General features: G+C 41.8%; 1 protein-coding gene across 2 annotated transcripts in view; it reads left to right on the forward strand.

Annotated features, from left to right (window-relative positions):
- Positions 1-15,701, forward strand: part of MAML3 (mastermind like transcriptional coactivator 3) — a 440,736-nt gene that overhangs the window by 284,261 nt on the left and 140,774 nt on the right. The window lies entirely within an intron of this gene.

Here is a 15,701-nt window from a genome sequence, read left to right on the forward strand (position 1 = left end):
AGCCAAGAGTCATTGGGCAGCCCAGCCATTGTTCTGTCCTGGTCAAAATTTTATGAATGACTTGGATAAAGTTATAAAGGGCACGTTTATCGAGTTGGACATGGCATGGGCTGGGAGAAATGATGAATACAGAACACTGAAGGAAAGAATGGAGGTCTAAAAAGAGCTTCACAATTTGGAAAGTTGGACAGAATCTATCAAAATAAAGTATATCAGGAATCAATGGAAGGCTTGCCAGTTACTGGGTGACTTTAAACAAGTTACGCAACCTCTCTATGTCTTTGGGCCCTTAGGTGTAAAATAGGAAGTATGGCAGCCCCTACACATAGGCTCATTTTCAGAATTGAACTCAATGCATGTAAAGTGCTTACCGTGCCTGTCCCGTCATAGATGCTCAGTACATGTGGTGAATACTCCTTTTGGTCTGCAGCTGTCTGAAGGAAGTGTATGGTAGCCCCAAAAATGGTGGGGATGTTTCACTGTGACTGGTGCTTGTCAAACCATATTATGTGACATGTGTCCAGTGAATACTTTAAGAAGGAGATAGAAAAACTGGATTGAGTTCAGAGAAAAGTAGCAACAATAGTGAGAAAGTTTAAAGTCATATGACAAAAGGTTAAAAGAACAAAGTATATTTAGCCTGTAGCAGAGAAGGCTTGAGTAGTACATAATAGCATTTTCTAATATTTGAAAGGTTCTCATATTATAGATGGTTTAGATTTATTCTCTCCCCAGGGGCCAAAGGTAGATATTTCAGAAAGACAAATTTTAGCTCAGTCTAAGGAAGAATTTGCTAATAATCAGAGCTGCTCGAGGATGGCAAGAACTGCTTCAGGAAGAAATGAGGTCCTTGTCACGAGAGGCGATGATAGGCCAGATGGTCACTTGATGGGTGGACTTGGTGACCTGTAATGTCCGATCTCTGAAATTCTGTGATTTTGAGAATAAACAGGGCTATTTAGACCAGAAGACAATAGACCAGAAAAATTATTATCAAGATATTGATTTCTTTTTGTACACCAAAGGAGAAGATCCAAGACCATCAGATCGGCATCTGATGGTGGCAATTTTCCTTTCATGCTCACTGGATGGGGGAGGGCTGGGGGCAGTGAGGTCTGGAACCTCCATCGTGTTCCAGAGCGAGCACTCCCGCCTCACCTGTCCTCCTGGCTTTGATGGCTGTACATGAGCCCACTAGCTCAAAAACAGAACTTCCCCTTGGCTGGATGCATGCAGTCAAATAAAGAGTAGCACGACAGACTGCTTACTGCTTATCTTTCTTTTTCTTTTTTTTTGCGGTACGCGGGCCTCTCACTGTTGTGGCCTCTCCCGTTGCGGAGCACAGGCTCCAGACGCGCAGGCCCAGCGGCCACAGCTCACGGGCCCAGCCACTCCGCAGCATGTGGGGTCTTCCCAGACCAGGGCACGAATCCGTGTCCCCTGCATCGGCAGGCGGACTCTCAAGCACTGCGCCACCAGGGAAGCCCCCTGTTCATCTTTCTTAATCTCCTTTAAACCTCTTCCTGCCTCAGCCCGCAGTAAACCCATCACAGAGGTTAAGTCGACTCCCACTCCTCTTTCTTTTTGGTGTTTAATGTCACTGATAATTGTGTTTCCTGTTTGCTTTGGGTCCTCTTTATTGTTTAAAATTACAAAACTTCATTATGGCTGTGCTAGTTAATTATCTTTTTTTATGTCGTATTTTCATGACGTTTTCCTATTTGGATTTTCCTTCCTGTTTCCACTACTCGAATTTAAAATTTGGAACCACATGGGTACTCGTAGACAGTTTTGCCTCCCCTTGGTGTATATATATTATTGTCTTGAAGACCTGTTACTGTTACAAAATAGCATATACATACAGTTTATTAGTCACAGTCTCCTGAGAGCTACAAGGAATGTTCTTTAATAATAGCAAAGGTTATAATAGTTGATCTACTTTCTTTTGGTGAAGGGGATGGGCCACCAGCGCTCCCCAGTACTCTTCCCAGAATCACAAAGTTTAAAGGTGAAAGATGGCCACTTTTCTTAAAGGTACAAGCTTCTCCTGGCTTATGTGTAGCCTTAGTTCTGACTCCAGCACTTCATGGAACTTTGACAAGAGGCTTTACTCCAGCCTCGAATGCCTGGGTATAAAGACATCAGGATGAAGGCGTTCATTTGCGTTCCGATACCCGGCATTTGACTCTGAGCACTGCCTGCCCATTCTGCTTCCCCCGTACCATTCTATCCAGAGAACTTCTGGAAGCTGGAAGAGAGAGTTAAGGTCAGTCACTGCTTGTATCCATCCAGTCCCCCTACGTTGCAGGTCCTCGTAACTGTCCTTTTTCCAACAGGGCAATCTTTCTCCTGACCGCTGTCTTCTGCCCCATTTGACTTTGACTTCATAAGTTGTAAAAGCTATATTCCTCCTTTTGCTTCAGAATATTCTTTGACTACACAGGCAGGTACCCAGTTCATGCTCACACTTTCCATAAGGTACCTATCTGTTCCCTATGGGCTTTTCTCTGCATTCATTCCATATATATTGACTCCCTCCCAAGTGTCTCACTCTGTAAGAACAGGGGAGATAGAAAGCATTGGCATTGCCCTCAAGGAGCTTGTGGTACATAGGAGGGGAGATAGTTGGTTGCAGTGTAGCGTGAATGTGCTGGGGTACTGGCAAAGGCAGGTGCACGTGGAGTCGGAGGAAGGATGCACATCTAGACAAAGGCGAAGGTGTCAGTGTGTGAGCCAGGTGCCCTGAAAGAAGTGAGACCTTATCAGTTTTCAGAGGGAGTGGGAGTTTCCCAGAGCCAACATTTGGAACAGAACAATTTTTCTAAGGAATTTTTATGAGGAAGCCTGTAATGGTTTCCCCATAATGAGTTTATTTTGTTCTCCTGTAGACTTACGAAATGTTTGCTGCCCTGTGAAAATTAAAACTTAGGAAGAAGGGGTTTGTAATACAGTCTCCACAGACCTGAACTAGTCTCGTGCTCTCCAAACAGTATCCAACCTCTGATGCCCGTAATAAAGATGAGATGATGTATAGAAAAGCATTTCATAAAGTAAAGGGAGCCATAACAATGTAAGGTTTTCCATTTAGGATTATCAAACAACCTTTTTGGAATATTTTTCACTCCTTATAAATTCCCTGGTGATTTTAAATCTGAAGAACTGAAATCCTTTGGAAATAGGAAGCAAAGAACGTTATGCGATGTAGATATGCCCTAGGGTGATAAATCTAGTCCATGTGTTGAAAAACAGGGAGAGGGATAGAGGGGTTGCTGCTTTTTACAGTTGCTTCAACCGTACACATCCCTGAAGCCATTTTACTTGGACAATTTCTTTTTTCTCTAACATATACGTGGATAAACTTTTTATTCTGATATTGGTTCATCTCTTTGCATGAAACATTTTTTATCTCGCGGCGGCTTCATTCCCTCAGACCTCCAAAAGTGTCAGACCCCGAGATTTATGATCCACCAGCATGTAGCACAAGATGAAGTTCACATTCAAATCGGGTGAGAACAGGATTGCTTACCATATGACAATTGCTCCATTGACACCCCATTCATCCTCTGGTGAATCTTCTAGAAACCTCAGACATCTAAACAGATCCAACTCTAGGGATAAGAGACAGAGTTTAAGACACAGAGTAACCCTCAGGACCAAGTCCGTTGACTGGGTGTTGAAAGTAGACACAGGTTTGTGATTAAACAAGCTTGATTTCCCTTTCTCCAGGGTGAGAGCACGTAGATGATTTAGAAAATAGAGGGAAGCTGGGAGGGGAGATTGAGAAGCTTCAGAGTGAGCCTTACCACGGGTATCTAAGGTTCAGATTCCAGAACCAGGCTGAGGCCATCAACAGAGGAGGTCATCCCTCCAGTGGAGTTGGTCTGACAGCTACTGTGCTGAGAGCCCTAGATGACCAGAGTGCCCGACATCATGTCCTGCAGCAAAGGGCCAGCCTCAATCCCTAAACAGCACTAGGCTCTGAGAGACGATCTTGAGCCTGGATCAAGAGATCCCCTGCGCTAGGGGCTTTGTGACCGCCTGGAGGGGTGGGATAGGGAGGGTGGGTGGGAGGGAGGGAGACGCGAGAGGGAAGAGATATGGGAACATATGTATAACTGATTGACTTTGTTATAAAGCAGAAACTAACACAACATTGTAAAGCAATTATACTCCAGTAAAGATGTAAAAAAAAAAAAAAGAGAGAGAGAGATTCCCCTGCACTGGAGACCATGGCTTTGCTCTCTGTTGTTGCCACCAAACCCGAATCAGCATTGAGTGGATCATCTGCAGCCTGGGGTCATCTGTGAAACACAGAACATTGAGAAATGCTGTGTGTGCTACTCCGCCATTTAACATCATTGATTCTATAGACCTAGAAGGGCCCTCAGAGCCCATCAACAGATGACCGTCCCTGGGGCACAGTGGACATCAGAATCAACATAGGATGTGGAGGAAAATGTACTGGAACATCGGCAAAAGGATTTGGTGTGTAGTCCATATTTTGCCATTAATCTGAACCTTGTGAATTTGGGCAAGCCACTGTACCTCTCCGGCCCTCAGTTTTCTTGCTAGGAATTGAAGAAGCTGAATTCGTAGCAAAAACAGCTGACATCTTTAGAACACTTACGATTTGCCAGGCACTGAGGTGAACGCTTTGTAGACAACAGAGTTAATTCTCAAACAACCCATGAGATTATTTTCCTCCATTTTTAAATTTATTTATTTTATTTATTTTTGGCTGCGTTGGGTCTTTTTTGCTGCGTGGGCTTTTCTCCAGTTGCGGTGTGCAGGCTTCTCTTGTTGCGGAGCACGGGCTCTAGGTGCGTGGGCTTCAGTAGTTGTGGTTCGCGGGCCCTAGAGCGCAGGCTTAGTAGTTGTGGCACACGGGCTTAGGTGCTCCATGGCGTGTGGGATCTTCCTGGACCAGGGCTTGAACCCGTGTCCCCTGCATTGGCAGGCGGACTCCCAACCACTGTGCCACCAGGGAAGCCATATTTTCCTCCATTTTTAAGTGAGGACATGGAAGGGATAAGGAACTTACCCAAGGTCTCATAGCTGGTAACAGGCAGAGATGGTATTTGAACCACGTCCAGCTCCCTTAACCTCGGGGGGTACTGAAGTTTCTTCCCCCTTTCACATCCTCCAGTTTTCTGACTAGGGTGTCTAAAGACCTTAGCAAGGGAGTTAACACTGAGGGGTTTATCACCAGCTTCGCTGCTCTCCTCGGCACAGAGGTGATCAGAGATCATTTGCCTTCTGAAGAGCCTTTTGTGTTCCTGTCACCCAGTCTTTAAAACCCTGCCCCCTGGTGACCTCCAGGCCGTCCCCATAATGCCCAAAGCATCCTTCCAGCTTTGCTCCTTCATCACACTCAGCAAATACACCTGCAGGCCCCCACCTGCTCCTCTTTCACTCTGTTTATTCAAGAATGTAAAGACTATGTATTCTGGATCTGGAATACACGGGCATCCTTGGCAAGGTTAGTTGGTTTATTCTTTACCATTTTCAAAGGGGGAACATACTGTTATTATAAAGAAAGAAGCAACTTTTTTGATGGTACCATTTGAAATTGATGAAACTTTAAGTGGAGTAGAAGCCTGTCCTTCGTCTGTGTGCATAGGTGGAAGCAGAAATGAGAGGGCACACAGTGCCCTGGATGCATAGGTGCTGGCTGAGTGCAGGGCTGTAATGGAATTGCTTCTGGTCAGTTTTTTGTCCTAGTCTTTCGGTGCCGTCAGTCCTTCATCTGTAACACAAGAAGACAGTGATAATGTGTGTACTGTGCGTTCCCGCTTACAGGTTATTTTCACATATGTTACTTCTCTTAATTCTGACCTGCAAGGACAAGTATTTTATAAATAAGGAAACTGAGGCCCATAGAGGGTTCAAGACTTGGCCAAGATCATCCAACTCGTAAAGAGCAGAGCCAGGAGGCAAACCTCACGTGCTCTTTCTATTTCACAATAGCCAAGTCTGTACGAAAGGCAGAGACAATTAACCAGAATGCTTCTCATGCACTTTGGCAAAGGTGAAGTTCCGGGAATGGATCACTACCAGTCCAGAACCGGGAAGAGTGCCATTCAACTAAAGATACATAGCCTCTGAATCTTCGTGAACACTGGGAATAAAATTAAGCTATTGATGACAGGTTTCACACATCTTTAGACCCGGGATGGTTTCTATATCTTTTATGGTTTACTCTGTGACTATGACATGGACACAGGTTGATTTGCAGAGAAGTTAAAAAAAAAGCTTGAAACTTCCCCCTAAAACTAATTACGCCTTACGAAGTTTTCATCAAGCTTTGTTCAATAACACAGGGATGGTATACTTGATTAAATGATCTTTAGCATATACAAGTGTCCCAGAATGTGCTTTCAATAATTCCAAAACTTGGACCTCCTTTGAGCCTGATTCCCATAGGTGGTGTATCTATGAATCTCTTACTTGCTATAGTTAGTATAGCCTGTGATGCAGCTGGTGGAACCAGGGTGAAGATTGCTATGTTGCCAGCCCAACTCACAATTCAAGTCCTGAGGTCATCAGGCTCTTAGAACCCCTTTCTTTGTTAGGGAGAGACGAGGTACAGACTTAGAAGGGTGGCTTTCACTTCTCTACTTCCTGCTAGCGACTCCTCAGCTATTCACTCAAGAAGTCGTAAGGTCAGTTTCACACAGGAGCGGCCCTTCACCCTCCTTGCATGATCAGCTGTTCACAAGTAGCCATTGTTTTAACGTGAGAAAGCCGAAATGATCAGTCAACAAACGTGACCGAAATGATCACAGTCTACAAACTGCACGCCCAAGAGAAGTCCTGAAGCCATATACTCAAAATCCGCTTTCTGCATAAGGGCCTGGGCCGGTCTGCCCACCCAACTTAGTTCAGTTATTCTTTCTATCAGCCCCATACTGCCCAGAATGAACATGGGCCCTCTATAGGGAAAAAGGGAATAATGAACTATCTATATATAGGCTGTCGGCAGTTGAGAAGAGAAAAAGCCTGAAGGTATTCTATACTCTAAAACAATTTGGTCGCCCTTTCATTGCTCTTTCTCTTCCATATTTCTCCCCAAGCTCCAGCATTTACAGCCATGGGCACTGGCAATATAAATCGTATTTTCAGAGTGAAAGGAAGTCGTCTTTCTTTTGAGGAGTCTCAGAAAGCCCTGGAGAAGAAGAAAGGAGTCCATATTAAGTCTGTGAAATGAAACATGCCAGCCAATAGCAGACCTAGACCATACATAAACAGCATCCCAAAAAGCTGGGTTGCCATAACTGTGATGCTCTGTATCTGAGAAGAGGTTGGCCTTCAGTTTCCCGTTGTGGTTAGCTATCAGAACCCCACTGGGTAGTCTGCAAGGTTATAGAGCCATCGGTACCTTCAGAAAGAAGGCACCTAAGAGTACGGTATCTGAAAGGAGAATGTAATTAGAGAAAGTTCTGGAACTTAAGTCATTCAAAGAGTGAATGTTAAAAATCCAAAGAAATTTCATCTAAAACTACCATAATTTGCCATTTTTCTGGCAAGAGGCTCTCAAAAGATGAGTAATCTTCTAGGGTCGACCATTGTCTACATTTTGGTAGAATGCTCTCTCTTTACTTCCTTCCATCCTGCAAGTAGTCCTGTCTGTCTTGACACGGGTATATATGTACAGCAAGAGCTTTATTCAACAGTCCTTTTGGAAGCAAAGAAAATGTATGTGGTTGAGGTTTGCACCAAAGCTAGATGTTGACAACACAACCTAGATTATCTTGTGGGCTCGTGGAAAACCCTGGGCAATTCCATCTAATTTTTCATCCAAACCAGGACACTTTTGAGAGTGAAAAGGGGCACTCACCAAACGGGTCACCAGGACAATGCTGTAAGCCAGAGAGGTCCTGAGGAAATCAGGAAATACCATCATCGTAATTTTGCATGGTGAGGTTAACTGGAAGAGGAGAGAGGGCTAAGACAGTAAGACAGTAATGACGGCTTGAAACTATCTTTTAGGATTTTGTCTTGCCATTGTTTAAATGTTTTCTTTTACATAGAATCATATAGAAGCTTAGATTTCATAAAATACTACTCGCTCTTGTTTCTTTTGTTCTGATACAAGCTACAGGTCAACTAGCTACAAATACACAGGGTCTAGAAAGAAAACAAAAACGAAAAAAACCAGTGATTCTAAATAAATTAGATTTTAGTCAAGTGAGAATTTTAAGCAAACTGAAAAGATATGGTCTACAAAACCAGGAGTTCTGTTCCCCTGTAAACCTCATAGAAGTCATGGAACACAAGGTTTTTTATATAGTGAAAATGTCCACGTGTAATTTTGTTTCTAGTAAGCATCCTGAACCATGTTTTCCTGTGAGATGGTTTCCTCTATAACTTCTCTAAATAACAAATACTATTTAAAATATTATAGAAAAGTAACTTTTCAGAATTTTATGTAAAATTTCAAAGAAACGAACTGAACTGCAAACGGACTGTAAAGGGATATTTTGATAGGATGGAACAAACATGACACATTAAAAGCTGAGCGGTTAAGTGACAGTGGATCTCATTTGGGTTGGTAACTAGTCTGTACTTGATGATTTTGTTACCACCAAGCTCAGTATTGTTAGGTCGCAAGTGATTTTCAGACTCAAAATTTTAAACTATTCTTTCCAGTGACGCTGGTTTTGCCTTCACCGTTTCCCATCCCTGCTGGTTCTCCTTCTTCTTCTGGTTAAAATCCTTGTTTAACCTCTTAACTGGGGGGAGCCGGACACAGGTATACAGTTTAACCCACCTATCAACAGTGAGGTCAGACGTTGTCTTTTTTTCCCCCCATGTTTCTTGTAGGCTCAGGATCTGGGCCCTCCTTTCAATGTATTTGCTCTAATTCTTTTCTACAGGAAGTTTCTAGGGACCAATCAGAGCCAAGCGGTTGATACAGTTTTCCTTTTAACCAGTTAGTCACTGGTCTGAGAGCTAATGGAATCCTATTACAGAATGACAAGCCTGAGTATTTGCTCGCATACACAGAGCAGGTCAAGCGTGTCTGGTTTTGTCGTCTCCGATTCCTGTGTTTTTTCATTATTTTTCCCTTTTCCTGTGATCAGGATAGTCATCTATGCTCTCAACTGGGTGTCCATTTGGAAAAAGATGGTATGCATGTACAGTGCAAGAAACAATGAGATTTAATGGTGTTTAAATATGTATGTGAGGAAGATTTCCAGAAAAGGAAAACAGTAAAAAGGGAGCGGAGATATTGCTGAACAGGAAGAAGAGAGACATGAGAAAGAAACAGGGGTTCATCCTAGCAGATTGAAACCACGGGCATTTTTCAGTTCAGTTAATTTTTCTCAGTTGTTTGTAGTCTCAGCCACAAACAATGGCCAAAGAATACATTTGATTTAATTTCATCTCAGAAAATGTGTCCCTCCAGATCGCTGTATCCTCTCTATTGAATTTCCTCTAAAAATTGACTTGCATTTTCTCTATACTTAGAGGAAAATTAGGTCTTATTTCCCACTTATTTCATAGCTAAAACTTAGACAAAACTTACTCTCTTCTCTTCTTTTGTGTTTATTTTTGTAACCTGTAAGTGCATATTTCTCCATGAAGAATTTTTTTTCATTGGTCAAAATTTTATTATGATATTGTTATGTTTCTTAGCATGGGATTTTTCAGTTATCTTTTGTCTTATTACAGAACTAATTTGTGTTTATTGTAGAAAATGTTTTCGAAAAATACAGACAAGCAGAAATAAGAAACTTTAAATCACTGAAAAATCACAATGACCACTATCAAAATGGCTGGTGTGTTCAGCGGTGTTTTTGTTGCTGTTGTTTTGTTTTTTAATGATTCGTGTGTATCTCACACATTAATGCTGCTGCATCTATAGAATGCTTTTTTAAATGACTGGAATATTTAACCAGAAAATATCTGACATATGCAGCTTCTGCTTATAGCTTTAACGGTGCCCTGGTGAGAAGCAGCCGTCGACGTGTCGTTTCTGTGCACACACACAGACATCCATCCATCATGAATATTTAAAATTTAATCATTAGGTGCGGCGGCGGCGGTGGCGGCGGCGTATTTGTTGCAACTGATCAGCCACTAATGGTTTAAAAACTTAGAAATTGGGGGCTGCTTTTGTCAATTGAAGGAGATTATTCCAAGCCACTGAAGCTCCTTGTCAGAATGGAAAAGTGTATTAAAAGAGATGGGATTGCACACCCCAGGGTCGCTAACAATATATAATTCACTAAGCGCACATGCTTAAGAGAAAAATAGCTCAAACGGGTGAGACTGGAGATCCCTAAAATAGTCTTCTGTCCAAATCAAACATACAAACAAACAAATATTCCCAATTCTGTTTCTTCCTGAGTCCCACGCAGACAGAAGTCTCTGTTTCTGAGGGCCCCTGGGCTTGGTAATCTAGGTTTGGCACTTTGCTTACTCATTCCTCCAGGTTAACTTTCCTTTTCAAGCGAGTCTTTCACAACAATAGAAGCAGCAGTGTATTCTGTTGTTACAATAATCAGGTGAAGTCTGTTTTCTTTCATTACCGGGGGCTTGGTGATCAGCGACTAGGCATGATTGGAAAGTTTTTTTGTTTTTTTTTTTTGCGGTACGCGGGCCTCCCACTGTTGTGGCCTCTCCCGTTGCGGAGCACAGGCTCCGGACGCGCAGGCTCAGCGCCCATGGCTCACGGGCCCAGCGGCCCCGCGGCCTGTGGGATCTTCCCGGACCGGGGCACGAACCCCTGGCCCCTGCATCGGCAGGCGGACTCTCAACCACTGCGCCACCAGGGAAGCCCTGGAAAGTATTTTTGAAGATTCTATTTTCTGTGCTTAATTTGAACAGTTCACCAGTACTGTCCACTTGCTAGAGATAGCCACAGCACTTTTTTCTTTTTTAATCATTCCCAATTCTTTAAATCAGATTTAGAAAGCTTCGTAGAGAGGCCCAGAAAAAGTGTTCTAGCTTACCAAAACACTTCCTTATAACCTGAGCTGTCAGAAGTCCTTGAGAGAAAATGACAGGATCAGGTATGCATGGAAACACATTTAAAACAAGCGTGCTGAAATTCCTTATGACTCTTGCAGGAACCACTTTAAAAATGTTTTTATGATTTGCTCCACAGATTGAATCAATGAGTGATCGTGTCCTTTGCACACTGCCCTCAGCTTCCCAACTTCCCACACTCACCCGGACTAACCGTGACCTGTGCTTAACCCAGAAGAAAAGGGCAGTATGTGCGGTTTTTTAATGTTCTAATTTTACACAACCTGAACAATGGAGAAAGGAGACTGAGAAAGAGAAGAGAGAGGGAAGTCCCATTTCCCTATGGCTGGCCTGCCTAGATTCAGAAAATACTAGGTGTGAACTGTGAAAAAATCTTATTGAATGATGTGAGAAAAAGCAGATCCATCCAGTCTCATGATACTGTTTTGGGCTCCCTCCGCACTGCCGTTTTGCTCTCAGAGAGCTGTTACATGGATCAGTAGCTTCACAGGGAAACCACACAGTTTTCCTCCAAAATATCAAAATGAATCACCTTGATTTTCTAAATTACAGGATATCCTGAGAAAGCCACGCAAAAGGTATTTTTAAGTATAGGGAAGAAGCAAAAATGTTTAAAATGGAGCTGTTTTAAGGACTGTAACTCTAGAGAAAAGCTCTGTCTGCCGCCAAAAGTCATCAACGAATGACTCTTTTAAAGTTCATCTTTGAATATAAAATAATACTTAAACTATTATTCACAGATCATTTATTTCTTAAACTCTTCCCCTCATAGACAGAAATGCTTAGTTTGGTGAGAGAATCTGGCTAGTAAAATAAAAATAAGGTGCAGTGCTAGCTTGTTATCATCTATAGCTTAGCTATAGTTTATAATCTGTAGCTTAGCTATAGCTTATAATCTATAGCTTAGCTATAGCTTATAATCTATAGCTTCCAGCAATCTGCAGGAAGGGAAATTAAGGCACAAAATAATCCAGGGAAGACTGCATAAAAATTCAGCCACAAAGTTGGGGAGAAAGCATTTCAGCTCCTGATTTTTTTTTTGAATTTTATTTATTTTTTTATACAGTTCTTATTAGTTATCCATTTTATACATATTAGTGTATATATGTCAATCCCAATCTCCCAATTCAGCTGCTGATTTTTTTTTTGTCACTGTCAAGCTGTCAAATAACTGCAAAAAGTCTGCTTGGGGCATTTCTGACTCTGAATTCTCTGTTTATAGGGATGTTAGGATTTCTTCCCACTCCTAAAGATATATTCTAGACTTAAGGGTTAGAGATCAGCATTACCCTGATAAACCTTACTCTGACTCAAGATTTACTTAACCAACTGTAATTTTACTACTGCCCGGATTCAATCTGTTGGGCAAATAAAAATCACTTTCAAAATGACCTACCTATGTATTTATTCAGTTTGTATTTTAGAATGATAATGTTGGGCATAGGAGATGGTGGTGTCAATGAAACTATTATATACCACTTACCATAGTTTTCTTAGAAATGGGACTACAAAAGAGAAAATAAGAAATCACAGCGTATGTGAAAATAAGAAATCACATCACAGACGCTTTCGTTCAGATGAGCATCTACTTCAAATCCAAAAACACTGAGTTAAGTAAAATCATAGTCAAAGTGGTTTCCTGCTTCCTTTCGGTCTCAAGCCAGTCTAATTGCTGATAGCACTTACCTTGTGAGATCTTGGTGCAGTCATGAAGAGGACATAGACATAAATTGAAACTTCCTGACGTCTCTGTCTGCAGAAATGAACTTGCCATGCAGCAGAATGTGATTTCTTTGCTCTTATTTAGTTTTTCTAACTTCAGTTCCTACCTGGGTATTTCTGCCAATTTGACCTGATTCAGACACCTCGACCTTGGATAAAGACTCTCCCTCTTGGCAGGAGGGATAAATTAGGAGTTTGGGATTCACATATACACACTACTATATATAAAATAGACAAACAACAAGGACCTACTGTATAGCACAGGGAACTATACTCAATATTTTGTAATAACCTATAAGGGAAAAGAATCTGAAAAAGAATATATATATATATATATATATATATATATATATATATATATGTATAACTGAATCGCTTTGCTGTACACCTGAAACTAACACAACATTGTAAATCAATTATACTTCAAAAAGAAGACATTCATTCTTAATTTATGTCTTTTCCCATTTCTGTGTTGGTATACCCCTGTATGTATGTACTCTGTCTTATACAGCCATATGTCCAGTTCCTTTTCCCTTTCTCACCCTCCCCACTTCTCCCCTTCCATCTTCTTCTTTGTTTTTTATATTTTAATTTTATGGGAGTATAGTTGATTTGCAATGTTCTGTTAGTTTCAGGTGTCCAGCAAAGTGATTCAGTTTTACATATACATATATTCATTCTTTTTTAGATTCTTTTCTCATGTAGGTTATCACAGAATATTGAGTAGAGTTCCCTTTATCTTATATATAGTAGTGTGTGTGTGTGTTCATCCCAAGCTCCTGATTTATCCCCCTCCCCCGCCATGTTTCCCCTTTGGTAACCATAAGTTTGTTTTCAATATCTGTAAGACTGTTTCTGTTTTATAAATAAGTTCATTTGTACCTTTTTTAAAAAATTAGATTCCACATATGATTGATATCATACGATATTTGTCTTTCTTTGTCTGACTTACTTCACTTGATGTGATAATGTCTAGGTCCATCCATGTTGCTACAAATGGCATTATTTCATTCTTTTTTATGGCTTAATAGTATTCCATTGTCTATATGTACCACATCTTTATCCATTCCTCTGTCGATGGACATTTAAGTTGCTTCCATGTCTTGGCTATTGTAAATAGTGCTGCAATGAACATTGGGGTGCATGTATCCTTTTGGATTATGGTTTTCTCCAGATATATGACCAGGAGTGGGATTGCTGGATGGATCATATGGTAGTTGTATTTTAAATTTTTTAAGGAACTTCCATACTGTTCTCCATAGTGGTTGTACCAATTTACATTCCCACCAACAGTGTAGGAGGGTTCCCTTTTCTCCACACCCTCTCCAGCATTTATCGTTTGTAGACTTTTTGATGACGGCCATTCTGACTGGTGTGAGGTGATACCTCACTGTAGTTTTGTGGGGTTTTTTAATATTTATTTATTTATTTGGCTGAGTCAGGTCTTAGTTGAGGCACAAAGGGACCTTGGTTGCGGCATGCGGGATCTTTTGGTGTGGCACACGGACTTCTCTCTAGTTGTGAGACGTGGGCTCCAGAGCGCACTGGCTCAGTAGTTGCGGCATGCAGGCTTAGTTGCCCTGCGGCATGTGGGATCTTAGTTCCCTGACCAGGGATCAAACCCACGTCCCCTGCATTGCAAGGCAGATTCTTAACCACCGGATCACCAGGGAAGTCCCCTCATTGTAGTTCTGATTTGCATTTCTCTGATAATTAGTGATGTCGAGCAGCTTTTCATGTGTTTTTTGGCCATCTGTATGTCTTCTTTGGACAAATGTCTGTTTAGATCTTCTGCCCATTTTTTTGATTGGGTTGTTTGTTTTTCTGATGTAGAGCTTCATGAGCTGTTTGTATATTTTGGAGGTTAATTCCTTGTTGGTCGCTTCACTTGCAAATATTTCTCCTATTCTGTGGGTTACCTTTTCATTTTGTTGTTGGTTTCCTTTGCTGTACAGAAGCTTTTAAGTTTAATTAGGTCCCATTTGTTTATTTTTCATTTTCATTATTCTAGAAGGTGGATCAAAAAAGATGTTACTTCCATCTTCTTACTTCTTTGGTGTGTCCTCTCTGTTGGACATTGTGCCATTTCTGATACACACACACGCGCACACACACACACATGCTCTCTCCTTGATGTCTGCCCTCAGAATTCAATTCTGGGAGCCATTAAGCTTTAGTGACTATTTGACTGAGAAGTCAACACCCATTATCTCTTCTAAGAAAAACAAAGTCCCCTCCGGGAGAAAAACCTTGCGAAAACCACATTGATACTATAAAGAAGGAAAGGAGGGTGAATAGTATGGGCCGGATTCAGACTTAACCAGTGATAGGCTTTTTCCAGCCCTCTGGCCTCTGAGCAGTGGTTCTCTGCCTCTCTGCTCACCAAGTCCCCAGGCTCTCCGCTGCCTTGTCTTCTAGTCCGACTCCACGTCATTCCGCTACTGGTGGCCTGCACACTTGGGCAGTTTCCCCATAGTTCCTTTTTCTCACCCAATTCCAGCCCCTTAACAACGTGTGAAGCAAAGCAGTGGCTGGATGATGGGGATGATGGGGAGGGTACAGCCTGTGGTTGAGAAATAGAGATTTCACAAGGTACCAAGCAGAGGATTAAGAGCAGTACAAGCTGCTCTGACAGCCTAATTGTCATGACCAAGTTCAGATGTGTTGGCAGTGATTCTGAAGCCTGCTAGAAAAAGTATACAGTCTTCAGAGATTGAAGAGATTACCAGTGGTCTGCTCTTTGCCAAGGAGTATGCCCAGCTTGGTACTGTTACTCCCACAGCAAATCTGTGCCTAATGAACAAGATAAAGACACTAGAATGCCACCAGTGTTTAAACGGTGGCACCTAATTGATTTTAATCTTAGGTCAACAGTGTGACCAGGAGGATGCTTCAATTACTATCACCATATGGGACACCAAGTGTCTGATTAGTAGGGATGCCCCTGTTCTTCATTCTTTCAAGCGACCACTCATTAATCTGTA

The sequence above is a fragment of the Phocoena sinus genome, chromosome 5 (genome assembly GCF_008692025.1).
Source record: "Phocoena sinus isolate mPhoSin1 chromosome 5, mPhoSin1.pri, whole genome shotgun sequence".
Classification (NCBI taxonomy): Eukaryota; Metazoa; Chordata; class Mammalia; order Artiodactyla; family Phocoenidae; genus Phocoena; species Phocoena sinus.